Raw genomic sequence first — 17241 nt, forward strand, 5'->3', positions numbered from 1 at the left:
CCAAAAAGGAGCATTAAGGAGCTGGCCTGGCAGTTCGTGCAACAGGCAGGTATCTCAAAGGCAGCTGGCATCAAGAAGAGTGACAAAAGCAGAGGCATTCAAAAGCCCTCTGTAAATTTCAGAAATCTGAGGGCTGCAAGTCCCATTTTTTGAATCTTTAAGACATCACATGTTGCTGTTCCATATCAGAGAGCACCCAAATGCAGCTGGGAGCAGTCGGCATCACTGATACCAACCACGGCTTTGCAAAGTGTATGAACCTGGAGTTAAGTAATTCTATTCCTAGGTCCTTGTTTGAGTCAGTTGCAGGGCAGAGTGGAGGTGCCTTTTCATCACCTTGCTGACCCTCAACAGATGCAAAACACTCATCTATCTCTCTACCAAGTGAAAACATTCCTTAACATTGAATTTCCTTGCTGTGACAAAACAAAACCTTTCTTTCATTTCAGTTTATTGCCATTTGAAAGGTCATATCAGTCTACTTTTATGAATATTCTTAACAGAATCCAGAATATAAATCAATCAACACAAATTAAAAGGTCTCTAAAATGAAAAAGAAACGGAAACTAATGCTTTACCATTGTAACATCATTTCATAACATCACATCTTGAGTGAGGCTGATGCACTACACAGGAATCTGGGCTGTTTAGCTATAAGTAGAAAGTTTCCTAAGTAGGGTGTCTCTGCAGAGATGAAGGATGCAGTAGAGAGATGGAGATTTAAAAAGCCATATCTAGCTCTTAGAAAGAATAGAGCAACATAAAAACAGGTACAGGAATCTGGAAAAAAATTCTTAGCTTCACACTAAGTGCTTCTACCTGCTACATTTTTTGTAGCATTTTTAGCCTGTATAGAATCAACTCTTCAGCATTTAAAGCACTAGAAGACCTGGAAAACCTTACACAACAGGAAAACTGAAAAAAACCCAAACCAACCCAAAACCCAGTGTAGCTATATTATTTGGAATCCTAGGTAATACATTCCATCAAAGTAAGGTCTATTATGGAGAACCCAAATTGTGAGCCAACAGGGAAGGAAAGAAAAGTAAAAGGAAAAACAAGGGAAAGAAGGAAGTTTGGTGTAGTGATAAGCCATAAGTCTTTCTTAAACTCCCAGTTCTACCCTAGGCAAGCTGTATTTTGGAGTACTATGGGTTCCTTGTGTGTGGAAGAGGTCTGACATCCAAGCCAACAGGGACATTTTGAAGCTTAACACCAGCTGGTTGTTCCACTGGTGTAAATTTACAATTTACTCAGGAAAATGGAAGGCTTGAGCAAGAAGAAAACAGATAAAACCAGGTGACATTCATACAATTTCTATAAGCTTTTGCTCACCTAGGAATAGAGCAGAGGGCAACTCTTTGCAGTGAGCTTTTGAACAGTAACTAGAGATCAGATAGGAGAGTCAGAGTGTTAAAGCAGATAAAAAAAAGAAGTTAGCAAAACTTTCATCTTACATTCCTACAATATGTCTAAAATGAGTATCTCCAGAAGTACCTAGTAGCTGGGGAAAAAAAATTAAATCAATCCCTGATTTTGTATCACAAGTCCTAGTTTTAGATCATTGGTATTTGAAAATGGTTTTCAAGAAGAGTGAGGTTTTTGTTTGGTTTTTTGTTTGGGTTTTTTGTTATTGTTTGTTGTTTTTTTTTTTTAAAGAACATTTAGTATTCACAAAACATGACCAAAACATGAAGTGCTGGATAACTCTGGGTGAAGGGAAAGGCCTTGGCACAGGCACGGTGGTAAGACAGCCCAGCTCACACTCCTGGCCAGGCTCCAGCTTTGAATGCTGCCCTCAGCCTCCTCGGAGATGATCCTCTTCCTGCTAAAAGCTGTTGAGCAATAAAGCTCTGAGCTGTCAAACTGATACTGCTCTTTCGAGCAGAAGTGGCTGTGATTCAGTCATCAGTGAAATAACCCTCCTGATACTAAAACACCCTTAGCAACACTGGAATTAAAATTGCAATCATAAATACATAGATTTTTTTTTTGGCTAAGCTTCTCCATAAATATTGGTTTATTATATTTACTATTTATATTTATGTTTGGGATGTCATTAGCAAGGACTACCATACACTACTGGAAATCTTTCACTACAAACAGGAACAAGGTGGTACACTTCACAGCTGCATTTTGCATGAGCAGTATTATGAAATATGGTTTTATTCCTTCATCGTGTCATCTCACTTAAACAAGAGGTAAGAGGTTGTCCAAGCACAATAGAAGCACTTAAAGTCATGGCACTGGCAAAGCTGAACTTGGAAGATTGTTCATCCCCCTACAGAAGCACTGCACTCAAGAGAATGACATTTCTTCAGCATCCCTAAAAGTGAACTAGGATTTCCTTTGAATATTGAAGGTAACTCTCTCTTACCTATCACCTGTTGGTTATTTATTATGTTTTGGGGTGGGTTTTAGGAGGTTGTTTTTTTGTTTTGTTTTGGTTGGTCTGTTTGTTTCTAGGTTTGTTTGTTTGGTTTTTCTTAGATATTTTTTCCAGGGGCACCAAAAGGCTGCACCTACAATGCTTCATTTTCCAAACCAAATTCAAGCTTCTGCTCACCAGCACCCACACCTCAGCACTGATTTCTCCTGTCTCTTTCTTGCCTGTTCCTCCTAGAAAGAGTTTCCCCTCCACAACATTTCCTGAATTGCTAAAACATTTCTAAAACAGCATTGCTCCTTTCCACATTCTCCAAGTTATGCTGTCAGAAACTTCCTAGAGGTGTGTTTGTAAATCACAACTACTATTTTACAGAGAAAAAGAAGGAGTAAAGTTCTAGCTTGCCTCTACCTTTTTAGAAACTAGCATATCCATGCAACAAACCTAAGTAAAACAGTCATGGGCTCCTCTTTCTCATTCTCACCACTATCTTAGCTGTGAGAATGAAAGCCACACTATGATGCCTGCTGCAGTACCAAAGTGACACAGGACACAATTCTCATCCACTGATGCTGGAGGGGATCTGTGTTTTCAGGAAAATCTCTGAGGCATACAAACTACCATGATAATTCAGGTTCCTACAAACAGATTGTAAAAGAGAGAACAGCAACTTAACCATGTATCAGTTTCTGAAGTAAACACAGATCTCTTTAGCAACCAAATTTCAGTGGGAAATGAGACAGAGAAAAAATAATCAATCAGCAAACCAGCTAGAAATAACTAAAGCCCCCTAGCTTTCTAAAAAAGGATTTTCTAACTAAGGCCAAGTTTTTCTGCTATATCTATGTAAAGAAAAACAGATCAAAACTGCCCATATTTCTGGTTGTATTACAAAAAGACTTTCTTCAGGACACACCCATCGGGGAGTTCCAACATTTTTGGTCATGTTGGCTGTCAAATATGCACATTGAGCTTTGCTCATGGGAAGGACTGTTTTCTGTTTCCAGGCTCAGACTCTTATTATAGCTTAGATCAAACCCTGTAATAAAACTCTCTAACAGCCTCCAATTCTAGCATACACAAAAACTTCAACTTTTACTGAATTCCCCGGTCTAATCAACCACCTACAGCCTCACTTCCCCCAAGAACACTGCCAAAGGTGCATTTGTTCCTCATCATTTAATATTCTAAGCATGGCCAAAGTGTAAAATTCAGTTGTCGTGTTCCTCCTACAGCAGGAAGAGAACTACCTTGACAAGCAACACGTTCAGATATGTTGTTATTGTCTGAAAATTGGGTTTTAAACTCGGAGGCCCTCACGATCTTGCCAGATAATCCCCATGAAATCTTGAAAGAGCATGGAACGCTACAAGGTGTACTTGTAAGAACCTAGAAAACAACCCCCCTTAGACCAAGCTGCCCAAGGCCCTTCCCTTTACCCCTCAAAAAAAGACTCCTCCAGAGGAAGATGACCCTGCTGGGTGTCCAGAGGCTGCACCAGGCTGGCAGTGGCTGCTGCAGCTATGCTGCTGCAAATACCTGTCAGGTCTCATTTTTGCCAGAGAAGAGAAACCATGAGCAGTGACAAGGCTGCTATAAAGAGAACAATGTCTAAGTATTACACAGCAGCTCTCTAGCCTGCAATCAACAGGAAGATACATAAAAAACCCCAGCCAAGCGAGAGATATTATATGAAAACAAAATGCAAAATGGCACATAAAGAAAAATAGAACTCAAAAATGGCAGTGTCTTTCATTTGTGACATCAGCTTTAAACTTTACCTAAGCCTTATTAATTCAGCAAGTAAAGGAAGGGCACATAAACTCTTTAGGTGGAGCTGGATGAGTATGCAATGACAATCAGAGGTTTCTTTCTGTCAAACCCTATCACTATCTGCTGCCAGGTGCCTGAGATTTTTTAATTAAGGGCCTAGATAAGGAGGCAGCAGATGGTCATATAACCCAGACTTTTATCCAACGTGTGGATACATATAGTACCCATTTGGTCATATCAACAAGATTTAAGGATGTTTAGGACCAGCTTGAGGCCACTTCCCAGGCTCAGGCTCCTCACTCCTTGCACTTCTCCAGAGAGTCACTTCCTTCCCTGCAGCAGCCAGGACGCCAGCCCTCCCTCCCAGTTTCTCACCACAGGACCTTGAGCTGAACAGCAAAGACTTCTCCTTCTCACCCCTTAGCAGTTGCTTCACCAGCTGCCAAACCTCTTTGCTTCTCTGCCCTCCTTTATACACTGCTCTTACAAGTTTTTTCTCTTTGAAGCTTTATATCTCCAGCATCTCCCCACAGCAACTAGCTGCTTTCCACCTGCTGCTCCCATTTTGCTTTTTAAAAAACCTGCTATTCCACAGCTGATACATATTCATTAGCCTGTAGCTGGTGGAGGTAACCAGACCCCTCTTCTCAGCCCTTTCTTCCCCTCTGCAGGTGTTTTTATCCCAGCTCAGGAATCACCTAATAAGGTGGCCTGTGTTTTTTAATGGACTAGCTAGAATATTTTAGGTATTAAGGAAAAAAAAAAAACCCAAAACTACAAAACCCCCACAAAGTTACCTAAACATGGAAAAATGCACCTGCAGCAGCAAAAGACACTCATTTGCTTTCTGAACTCATTTGCTGTTGAGTAAATTATGAAATAAAATTATATTTCCAACTGCTGCCTCCAAGGGAGCAGAACAGAATAGGAGAGACAAGTAGAGCTCTGGAGACTGAAGAGATGTGGCTGCAGTTTTGCACCCTGCTGGAGAAATGCTCCGACATCAGCTCTACCTCACCCAGGCTGGAGTTTCAGCATTAACCACCCAGGGTAGGGTGGATTCACTCTGTTCCAAAACCACTTCACAATTTTCAGGTGAAAGTTGATGTAGCTGGAGCTTCGTCATCAGCTGTGTTGGGCTTTCTGCTTTTTACTTAACATTTCCCTTTGTCCTGCCCTTCGCCAAGGAGGCAGAACAGCGATGAGAAGGGAAAATCAAGCCTCGTCACCTTGGAAAATGAGGGCGAAGCCTTTCCAGTGACAGCGATGTCCCAGCGAAGACAAACATCGCTCCCTCTCGTGGCTAAAACGAACTACTGCCAATTTAGCTCCTAAAACTCTCTCTTGAAAAATGCAGTTAAGAAAGAATTATTCGCCTAAATTTGGACCTCAGTGCTCAGCCCCATACATGTTCATGCCTGCAAAGGTTGGTTATAATAATACACCGTGCAGAGAGTTCAAGGTGGGAATAGAGTTTCACCTATTATTTCTGTGTTAAAGGGCTTAAAAATATTTATCACCTTCAAAAAGGTGATAAAACCAGAAAAGAAAGCTTACTAGGGATCTGATATGCAGAAACCTACAACTCTCTATACAAGAGAGGCTGCAAATGATCGAGTTTTTCATACACAAACACTGACTGAACTGTTGCCCCCTAGATAATGAAGAGTTAAAACTCACAGACTAGCATGGAAAGTAAAGATGAGAAACCACTGGATTCCTTCAGAGGATTAACACACACCCTTAAATCTCTTCTTAGGGTGTGCAGAATCCTATACAAGGCTTTCTGTGAGCATTTCAGGACTTCGGTGGGTCCAGAGAGCTCAAAAATTTATTTTTTATTTGACCTGAATGGCCATTACAAGTCAAAGTCAGGAGTGTAATGACACAGTTCTTTACCATGTGTAAGCAGATAGGAGATGACTTATTAATGCTGTTTAACTGAGCTGTTCCAATGTACTATAGAGGCCTGAAGCCTCCCTCCCTCTCCCTAGTTTCCAACTTGATGGCAAAACAGAGGGTGCTTCTCATTTTGCCTCAGTGCAGTGGACCCTTCTTTACAAAGATTTGCATAATAAGCTTGTCCCCAAAGACAAAAAAATGGAATAAACAGTACTACTTACAGTCAAGATGCAATTTAATCAACAGAGCAATGAGTTATTTTCTATGATTTCATTGCTAGCAAATCACAATTCATATAAAAAGCCAAGTATATTAGAATTTTTATATGAAATTTATATTGCACAATAAATTCCTCCCCCAAAATACTGCAGTGTGAAGATGGAATATCTGAAATTTGTGTTCTCTTTTAACTCAATAGCAAGTTATTTGAGCAAGGAAGCATTACTTCATTATACAGTATGAGTAATATTCTTATTCACAGGAGTAACAGCTAACTCAGGTATTTCCAACTGATATCAGGAATCATTCAAATGTATCTAAAGTACACAGCTGCTATTACTGATTGCAAAGAATGGCTGGAGACCAAGAATTAAAACACCTTGAGCATAGGACGTACAATATTATTTAATCCCAGACAAAAAAGCAAATGTGCACTCTGGGATTTTTCCACCCCACCTTCTGTAAATCTCTTTCAAAACATTTGTTGTATTCAAGGTGCCATTGTCCTTGAAAGAGAAAAACAAAGAGAGCATAAAGGTGATATTTTGGGAGCAAACTGCAACTACGTATGTCCCTGCTTTCCAGGAACTCACAGCTGCTTTTTTTCCTCAGTAATGGCTGCAGCTGATCCCATTCTCTTAACAAAACTAGACCCATCCCTACAGGAGTTTCCCCTCAAACAGCCTCCTCACCCTCCCCCATCATTAAGGAACCATAATTCAAGATTAAATACTTTGGAAAGAAATTCATTTTCCTGCAGCAAAGGAAGACTCATGCACAAACATCAGAGCAATCTAATTTTAGACCTTTCAGACAATACGCTGGATCCCTACGCACATTTATTTAAGGCTATTTATAATCCTCCAGACACTGCTGGAAGTCAAGTCATCCATTGTGGAGCTACTCTGCTGTACTCTGGTTTGGGAGGGATGAGAAAAGGAGGAGGCAATCAAGAGTCTGATTGTTCTGGGGAACACAGGTATGGAGGTGTTAGATAAAATGTTCATTTGCAGTTTGAACAGAGATCAAAAGGTGCAGCCGCGTAGCAGCTTTGCTGCTGCCAAAAGCCATAGGAGCACCATAGAACTTGGAAGTCCCAAACAGCACCAAATTGCAGGCCCAGCCACGCAAAGCTGCAGGCGTGGAAAAGGGACCATGTGCCAGAGTGGGGGAAAGAGCCCTGAAAAAGTTGTCAGTCCTTCTGGAGCAGTATAAATGGCTTTACTGTACCTCAGAGCCTCAGCGTTGAAGTCAGCAGCTCCCAGTAGGCACGTGACTTCCAGAACAAAGTTCTTCTTTTTGTTGTAGGCACTTGCAAGCTCATCTTAAACATTGGCACTCCTCAGTCTCTAGGGCTGGGTTATCAGAAGGCCTCTCAAACCCCAGTCCTTTTTTTCAGTTCTTCTTTTTAGTTCATTAAAAATACAATGAACCAACCAACAAAAAAACAACTTAATATAAATATCAACATATCTTCTGGCTTCAAATGAATTTTAGTAATTCATCTAAGGCAACTTTTCCATTGCAGATACACAGTGGTAGGAGGAAACACCACTTTACATGTTGAACTGTAATTCAGGCTTGGCTCCCCCTGGTACACAGAAGCCTTTGGACAATCAGCTCCAGTTGTTGTGCTGTAAGATGATAACATATTCTCCATTTTTCCTTGTCTGGTACATGGATCATATTTTATCATATTTACATGCAAGTCCTGGGGCAGTCAGCTCTTCTAGAGCAGACACGATATTTTAACTCATAGTGTGATTCAGACAACCAGGTAGAAGGACTTTAAGTCAAAAGTATGGAAAATCCAAAGTGCTTCAGCACAGCATCTTGTTTTCATCACAGAAAAATCTGCTTTTGAAGGTATGGGTGATTTTTGACATCCTTCCCCATGAACCTAAGTCACCTGCCTATGCAGAACCTGATTTTTTTTTTCTTTAAAGCAGAAACTGCCAAGACACAGAGGAGAAAATATATTTTTGGGTCACAGATCTTTCAGTCAGTGTCCTAGTATCTATGTGAGCTAAAACCGATTCACTATTTAAAGACAAACAGGTAGACAGTTTAAAATGATTCGTCCAAGGTTCATAAAAAGAGAGAGAGATTCAGAAACAGAATTTTAACTCATCAGGGTTTTCAAGTTAACATCTTCACCATACTAAACAGCAGCTCAGTTTGATATCAGATGTAAATCTGCCCTTGGAAGTATTAGCAGGATGATGGCAAGGTAATCAAACCATACCCTCAACTCCAAAAAGTAGCTCCTCAGTGGAAGAAAGGATATGAGTGGTTTATGAAATTACCATGGACAAAGATATGTAACTAATAAAATGGGAAAAAGGACAAAACAAACTGGCATAAAAACTAATACAGTAGCTCTATCTTGAAGATTTTTCTTTCTAAAATTATGTCTGGTGATTAGCTATGACCCTTTAAGGAGAAGCTGGTCTCCAGTGCAAGAAACCCATGCTACTCCCAGCAATGTGGGCAGGCCTCCACACTCCTGCCCAAACGGGTTAATTTGTTAACTCTGCTTTTTTTTCAAGACCTCATGATCCCAGACCTTTGAAACGTCCAGTGTTTGCAGTTGCAATACTGCAGAACTAACATATTACAAGCAGTTTAGGATTTCTTCCTTACTTTTATAATTCAAGTCTCTATTCCTCAGTTTTCTAGGAGTTTGTGTTCTGTACAACTAGTTTTAAGGTTCTCAGTGTGCATACACATAAAAGCTTGTGGCTGAGAGGCTTCATCTGAGAGCAGAACTTAAAAAGAAAGCTATAGCAGACTTTGGGCTCGATTCTCTCTGGTTTTAAAGCAGGATGAACCTCAGCTCTCATTCCCCTTCAAGAGAAGTCGGGAATGCAGTGCAATTGCATTACAACTGTTACCTCTTAAAAACATTTTCCTGAATAATTTGAAAAATGTTTTAATAGCATCAGCAATAACAACAACAGGGAGCAACTACAGCATAGGCACTACACTACAAACAAAAAGAACAGGCCTCTGGAGAGTGAAAATGGCCAAGGAAGACCAGGCTGTGTTCAAGACAGGGCCTTTTGCTCCCATCTTGGCAACTTAATGTTTATTTTCCTTGTGAGGAAATAACTTTATCACTGATCAATGTTCTAAAGCCAATATCTCAGTGTCTCATTGTTCTTGTAATACAGTTACACAACTCAACAAACACGTAAAAGCATGCAGCAAAGAAATATATAGTAGAAAAAGGCAGCAAGAGATCTAAACCAATCATATCTAGAAGTGAACAAACTATTTTAGGAGCTACTTACTTCTCAATAAACTTATAAATATCATGTAAGCCTCAAAAAGAAGCATTTCAGTGAACTAGAAAAGATGGATAAAAGGCAATAATTAGATGAAAGATAATCAGAGATACAGAGCAGTTTCAACATGAGAAAATACTAAGTAGACTGGGAACCCTCAGGCTTGAACCAGAGAGGTTTATAAAATCATGTGTTGTACAAGAGAGATGAAGAGGGAACGATTATTCACTGTTTGAGACTCACACAAGGAAATCATCAAGTTGAAAACACAAGCCAAAGGAAATACTTTTTCCAAACAAGGCAGAGTTAAATTGTGTAACTTATTGAGTGTTGTGGATGCCAAGTATTTAAATGGGTTCAAGAGGGATTATACAAATGACTGCAGAGTACTTCCAGTGGTGGCTATAAAAAATTAAAATAAAAAAACAAGAAAAGTTTTGATGCAACCAGATGCTTCAAAAGTCCCCAAGATGATGACTGCCAGAAACTGGGTGGGTGATACTTCTCTCAGTCTCATGCCCCTTCCCTAAAGAGCCATGAAGGCAAGATAGTGGAGCACATGATCTCCTGGGTTTGTTCAGGACAGCAGAAGTTCTGCAAAGGAGCCTTCTGTCTGTGGAGACAAGAAGTCTGCTGGGCTCCCCTATAAGAGGAACCTCCAGGGTTAAGCAGTTTCTCTCAGCCTTCACTGCAGCTCATTCTCATGACTTCCACTGACTTGGGGCAGAGAAGGGGAAGAGAGCAAAGCAGCAGGAGCAGAGAAGGTCAAGAGAGCGATGGCACCTTCCATGCCACATCTAGAAGCTACACCAAAATCTCCTCCACTTTAAAAAAAAAAAAAAAATTCCTGTAGAAAACTTCTGAGAGCTTTCTTGACAGCACAGACAGTTTACAATGTCTGTAAGTTTTTTTATGGCATGCTATGAACAAAATTTAAGTAGCAATGCCAAGAATCGGAATGATTTACATCATTCTCTCCAGGGTGGGGCATGCTCCATCCTCTGTTTAGTCAGAGGCTCATGCTGCTGAACTGTGTTTATCATTAGAAATAAAAAGATTTCTATTTCAAATCTCTTGAATTCTTGAAGCGGGGCAAGCTTGGTGGTGGGGAAACGGGTCTACATATTTGAGACCTGAGGGAATCGTGTGCTTCCAGCACAACCACAGCTCCTGGCTGCTGCAGCATTCCTGCAGGACTCAGGGCAGCCGTTCATCTCAAAGGCAATAGCCAGAGCAAGAGAAGAGTGCTCACCATCATACCTTTGTGAGCCTTGCAACCAGTTTTCAAACGCATTTCCGTAGACGTGGAGCCAGCAAATTGGCTTTTTGCACAACATCCATCTTAGGAGGTCAGAAAAGCAATACTGAGCTGGCCATCAGGCTCCTCAGACACTCAACCTCTCACCGGCAATTTAATGAACTACAAATCAAAGTACAGTCACAGCTCATAGAATGATTCATCTGGTTTGCCATCTCTTACCAGGACTACCCAAATCCAGATGTTCTGGAAAATTTTGCCCAGACTCCACCAAAGTCCCAACACATTCCTGAAGGAGGGCCATGTTTCTCATTATTCTTCCAGGACTAGATTACCCTGCACTGCAGTGCTTCCCAGGAGCAAAGAACAATCCCACTGGAGTTAAAGAACAGCTAAAGCCAGTGGACCTTTTTTTTCTGGGCAAACGAAGGGTAAAACTATCCTGAAGAGATCAACAGAAAGTAGTGTATCACACACTGTTTTCTACTATCAGCCCAAAACTTTCCTTCTTTATAAATGTGGTCATATGCTAAAGGAACCAGATGTTTCCTTATTAATGAAGACAAAATCCATAAGCTGCAAATTTTAATTTCTTTTTTTTCTGATAAGTTGCTTTAACTGCTGCAGGCAAAGTTTTCATACAGCTCCTGCATCACAACCAATGCTCCAACAAAAGAAAGGTCTATTGATAGGCAAAAGCTGGAATTTCTTTTCAGTGCAGGAAACAATCTTAAAAGTTCCTCTAAGAGTAACTTTGTTTTGAAAGCATCAAAAATTGCTGGAAATACAAATAACAGGATTGCTGTGATGCTCCGTGCCCCAAGGATTAAGCAAGGAGGTTGGCATCTGCCACAGCACTGCCTGCTTGTCCACAAAACAAAACACTGCCAGGAGATGTAATCTGAGGCTTACTTTGGATTCTCAACACTGCTTTTAATCTAAGATGTTCCACTTTTTGGGTTAAGACAAAGCTTTAATACTGGAGATCTACATCCTGCTCTTTCAACCAAAAGCAAGGGAGTAGCTTCTGGCCAAATAAAGACATCTTCCCAATGTCTGCAGAATATAACATCGTTTTTATTACTATGTCACCACCAAGATCCAAACCTACAAGCAGTCGTGTCCGATTTAATTTACTGCTCAGTTTTCTGAGTTACAGCAGAGATGCTACTTTAAGGGAAACAGGGAACCGCTGCTGAAAGTGCAGCAAAAACGTGGGGCCCCTGGATAGGTTTTTTCCTGGCTCCCAGACGTCCAAATTCAAACGCAGCTGACAAAGTCTGCGGTGGCCTCTAGTGGCTGTTCTTCCCACATCCCAAATTCATCACATCATTTGGCTCGTAAGCCTGCAGCTGCTCCACTCCCCTTTAGTACTAATCTGCAGCACCAGGCTGGAAGTGGCAGCAGGGTGAGATGCTGGTTTTGAGGTGCAGCAGAAGAAAGATAAGGCAGGCTTGATACAGTCATCCCAGATACCATTTACCTATCAGTATCTGCACATCCTCACCAGTTATGGTTGAGTTTGTCACCTAACAAACAGGTATACCCAGGGGTAAGGCAGTTCAGGTTCCTAAAATGATGTGTTTTCTACTGATTTTCTAACAATTTCTTTTCAAGCAACAGTTTAAGGTACATTGCCTAACAAAGACAAGAACAGATGCATCTTCATGGAAAATTAATCTTCATTTAACATGGTCTTTCAAATTACTTGAGGATTTACAAATTACAAATGCAGGTTTTAAGAACGATTAAGTAGTTAAATTGATCTCCAAAAGCAACATTCTGATGTATTTTGAGGGGAACTGAATACAGGGATCCTGTGATCTGCAGCCAAACCCCTCTTCCATGTAGCAAATCAAACCCATGGGAATGTAACATTCGTAGCAAAATTTTCCTAAAAACAGCCTCGCTCTCTGTAACTTAGGTATGAGTCCTCAGTTCCCTTTGTTCTTGCCTAGATTGCAAATGGATCAGTGTAGAGGTTCAGTTTCAGACTGAATGAAATTTTATTCGTCAGTATCAGTGACTCTGGAATTTACAAAGGTTTAAAAAGTTGCTTAACTGAAGAGGAGACACTTGAGTTTGAACAGTCAGTTCCCAGGTCACGGCAGACACTGCCCAGTGCACTTTTCTGTATTCTCCAAGTTTGTGGTTACCCTCTCAAGCTTGAAACCACTACTCAAAACACTGCGTAAGCATTACAACAACCACGTCCTCCCTTCCCGAGAGGAAGGACCAATCCAATTTCTCAAGTTGACAGGAGAAAATAACTTTTGAATTCCTGGCAATTTTGTGCAAGCTCCAGTTCCAGCCCAAGTTACAAGGCACTGCTCTTCAGCCTTCCTGGCTCTGTGTTCCTTGGTTCAAGTGAATATTCCCAAGCAGAACCCGTATTTGTCTTTGACCTGTGTATCCCTGCTACTGATGCTGCTGAACTGTAAGCAAGGCCAGATGCAATTTACATTCCTCTATTTTGGTAACAGACTATTCAAGCACAATTTTAATTTGATACTCTTTATTATGGTATCCGGGAAAACAATAACAAGGTGATTGCTTATTACAGCTTCCACAGACTGGGGCTCCAGGTCTCATTGTCCTGGGTACAGACACACACACACACACACACACACACACACACACACACACACACACACACACACACACACACACACAGGCTGGCACACAAAAGACAACCCTGGCCACAAAGAATCTTACAATCTAAACAAACAAAACAAAGATAATGATTAATCAAGAAACAAAGAGGAGGAATCACCTGTGTGAGAACACAGGAGACTCTCAGCTTGGCTCCTAGTCTGGATTTCAAGAACTGAAATTCCTACCCTGTTACAGTGCTCTTATCACCATGGCCTGGATTTTTATTTGTCAACTACAACTCAAGATACATTCTTGAACATTTACAGCCAACATAAGGAGACAAAGCTCAGGTTCTAGACCGTAATTTGTCAAGTTGTATACAGCAAAAACTACAGACTAAGAGATTCAGAGAGTGTAAGTGCCCAGTTTTCCAGATGAGAAAGGCAATAATCATTAACTGAAATATGGAAACCAAAACCATCCAGGAATAACAATTTCTGCTAAACCAGTCAAGATTTAGTGATACTCACTTCAGTATATCAAACTGCCTGACACTCTTGTGTTTGGAAGGAATTAGTGGCAGTTGTGTTGTGCTGCATGACAATGCCTGACCTTTAATGTTAACCACAATAAATAAGGAGAAAGAATGAACACTGAAAAGCTATCAGATCATAAAAAGCTATGCTTTAGCTGCTCTGATTCTGCAGAGTTTCAAACGGAAGAAAAAAACAGAGTTGTCATTTCTGGCACTCACATCACAGCTTTGCTGTCCTTGAGCTGGATGAAAGTATTTGCAGAAACCTAAAATAAAAGTGACAGGACACATAGAAAGAGATCAAGAGCAAGTGTATTGGATTCAAAACTAGGTAGCATGGTTTTTTTTTTTTTTTTTTTTTTTTTTTTTTGTTTTGTTTTTGAACCTGGAATAAGAGTTGCTGTCTTTTGTCAACATCAAAAGGACTTCTCTAAAAGGCAGAAAACGACTCCTGCAGCTACAGCCCAGCTCTTCTCACCCATCAGTCACAGAAGGGGAACCAACGGTGTAGATGCAGTTCTGTCTCACCAACTATCTGGATATGAGCTATATCCAAACACTCACTACACTGCAATACACATTGTATTATAATGTGTTAATCCTAAAGATCTTCAGTTTCCATTAAAAACAGGTTCTGATGACACCTGCCATACTTATGCACTTATTTCTTGCACATCTGATCCAGAAACACTCCAGCACAGCTATTTTAGTTCTGAAGAACTGGCCAAATTCTTTAGTGTTCAGAACCTATCTAGGGAGCAATGAGAAGAGGGCAGATCTACCAGACATCCAGAACAACCTACAGTATAAATAAAAAAAAAAAAAAAAACACCCTGAAAACAAACCCAAGCATTGGCTAATCCAGCATTGCAATTAGAATCCACAATTAACAATGTGAAAAACTCAAATCTGATGAACAAATGATAACTGATGTCAGTCCTTCAGAGCCTTCGTATTTTGAAAGCACCTAAATTTTCCCCTAGCCTGAATTTAGTAGGACATTCTTATAGCTTGAGCAAGAAGTAACCCAAGTATTTGCATACTGGGATGACTATTATTGCAGCCTCCAGACATTAAAGCCCAGTCCCCTGCAATGCAGCATCTCTGTATGCAGGCTCCCATTGGCCTGTAAACGTTACAAATATCACGACTCTCTTGACTTGGTGACCAAATCCCTTCACTCCTGACATTTCCCACAGAGACCAATTAAGACAGCAATGAGCAACACTGCATAGGGAGCATATTGAAACTGCCAGTCTCCATCTTCTACAACACAGGTCCAAAGGGCTGAGTCACAAATGGAACCAAACCCAAGGATGACCTAGGAATCAGCTGGTGAATGTCCTGAAAACAAGAAAACAAAAGCAGAGAAACTGAACAACCCTCCCCATACAGGCATACAGAGCAATTCTTGCAAAGCTCTCTGGGCAGCCTGCTTCAATACCTAAAGGGTTCATGTGGAGAAAGTAAAAAAAAACAAAAAATCCTACCCAAAAAAGGAAAAAAAGCTGTAGTTTCTTGGCTACTAAGGGAAGTAATCTTCATTTTTTGATCCAAGAGAAACTACATTTTCAGACTTCCTAATTCTACACCACCAGTTATCAACTTGCACAGCTCAGAAACCCTGAAACTGTAACAAAGAAAACATACAGTCCAGCATACTGAGTACCTCCCCTTCACTAACAGTATCTGACAAAAATCCATTAGCACTTAAATAGTCTGGCACGTAGGAGCTACCACAGAGAGCAGCTTCCTTCTGGTACTGAAGACAAAGTCTTTCAGTGAAATCTCCCAACTCATACCAGAATCCTGTGTAATTTTCAATGAAATGCACTGCAGAAAGTGGTGGCCTTAGAGTTCAATTCACCTTTTCCCTGCATCTTTTCTTCTTGTTTATATAAAAATAATTGAGTACCTTCAGGATTACTATCAGGTAACTAATTTAGCAGAAAAGCAACTAAACAAACAAGCCAGTTTTTAGTTGTACCACATCTAGTTCACCATGCAAACAGAAAGGCTTGTGCTAGATGAGGCAAGGGACAGAGCCTCAATTTTGGCAGCACCTTAACAGTACTTTCAGCTTAGGATGACCATGAAAATGTTCCTCCTGTCCCTTTAATATCATGTTTTTCCCCAGAATAAAATCATCTCACATGCAGTTAGTCAGAAATCTGCAAAGGGCAGAAGGACCTCAGTTCTGTATTAACCCTTTTTACTGAAGTCCAATTACCTGTACCAAAATACCACTCTGGTTATTACAATTCTGGGCGATATAACTCCATAAAAACAAATAACATTTTCAAAGAAAAAAGTGTTTTGAAAAAAATATCAAGTGCTTACCAATAACTACTTATTTTCCAAATGAGTTATCCCAACATACTTTCAGCATACTCTAATGTGTGTTGAAACAGCCTATGGAGTTTCTCTATGCACATCAAATCCCTTGATTATTCCTAAGCTTGGGCATGAGCTCACCTGAAAAGCAGTATTTCCAGACCTATCTATATCCAAGAATAATTCACATAGAAGTCAATCTTTGCCACTGGTCAAGAGAAGAAAGTGTCCAGATAAAACACGAGGACTCTGAAAATTAATTTCACATGTTCTGCATTCCTTGTTTGTACTTTAAAGTTACAAATTATTAATTAGTAAAACACTGATTTTGACAGGAGATTCTGGCACATAAACCTAACAGTTTTCTGGGGTCATCTTGAAATAATCTGTTTTAAGTCTTGAAAAGTTCTGACAAGGTGGGGCAAGGAGGATGGGATTTAAGAAAAAACAGAAAAAAAACCCACAAAACATCCTATCCAGTCTCTATGAATTACTCAATTCAAACCTATCTACATGGACCAAGCTTTTTCTCTATAGGACCTTGTAACTTACCAGGATAAATTACTACAGCCTAAGCAAATATTATAAGGCATAGGAAAACAATAATTGTCTCTTCAGTCACATCCATTTCAAATTTTCCTGATTCCACAATTAAGAAAATATGATTAAACTAATCTTCTTCCAGCTTACCAAATCCCAGATAAGAAACAAGGGCCAAAATGCAGCAACATTTGAAAATGTTTTAAGCAATTAAAAAACAGTTATCTAGGTGAACAGTAATCGTATGCCAAAACAAGTAATATCAATTGGAAACAGAAGTCTAAAAAATCTTCTAAATTCACAGGGGCTGCCATCCCATGGTATAAAATTAAAAATTATTGCTTTTGCCTCATCCAAAATGATAAATACGTATTTCTACAGAAGAGACAAAAGAAACTCACTTTCCCTATCC

Source organism: Heliangelus exortis, chromosome 2 (genome assembly GCF_036169615.1).
Source record: "Heliangelus exortis chromosome 2, bHelExo1.hap1, whole genome shotgun sequence".
In the NCBI taxonomy this organism is placed as follows: Eukaryota; Metazoa; Chordata; class Aves; order Apodiformes; family Trochilidae; genus Heliangelus; species Heliangelus exortis.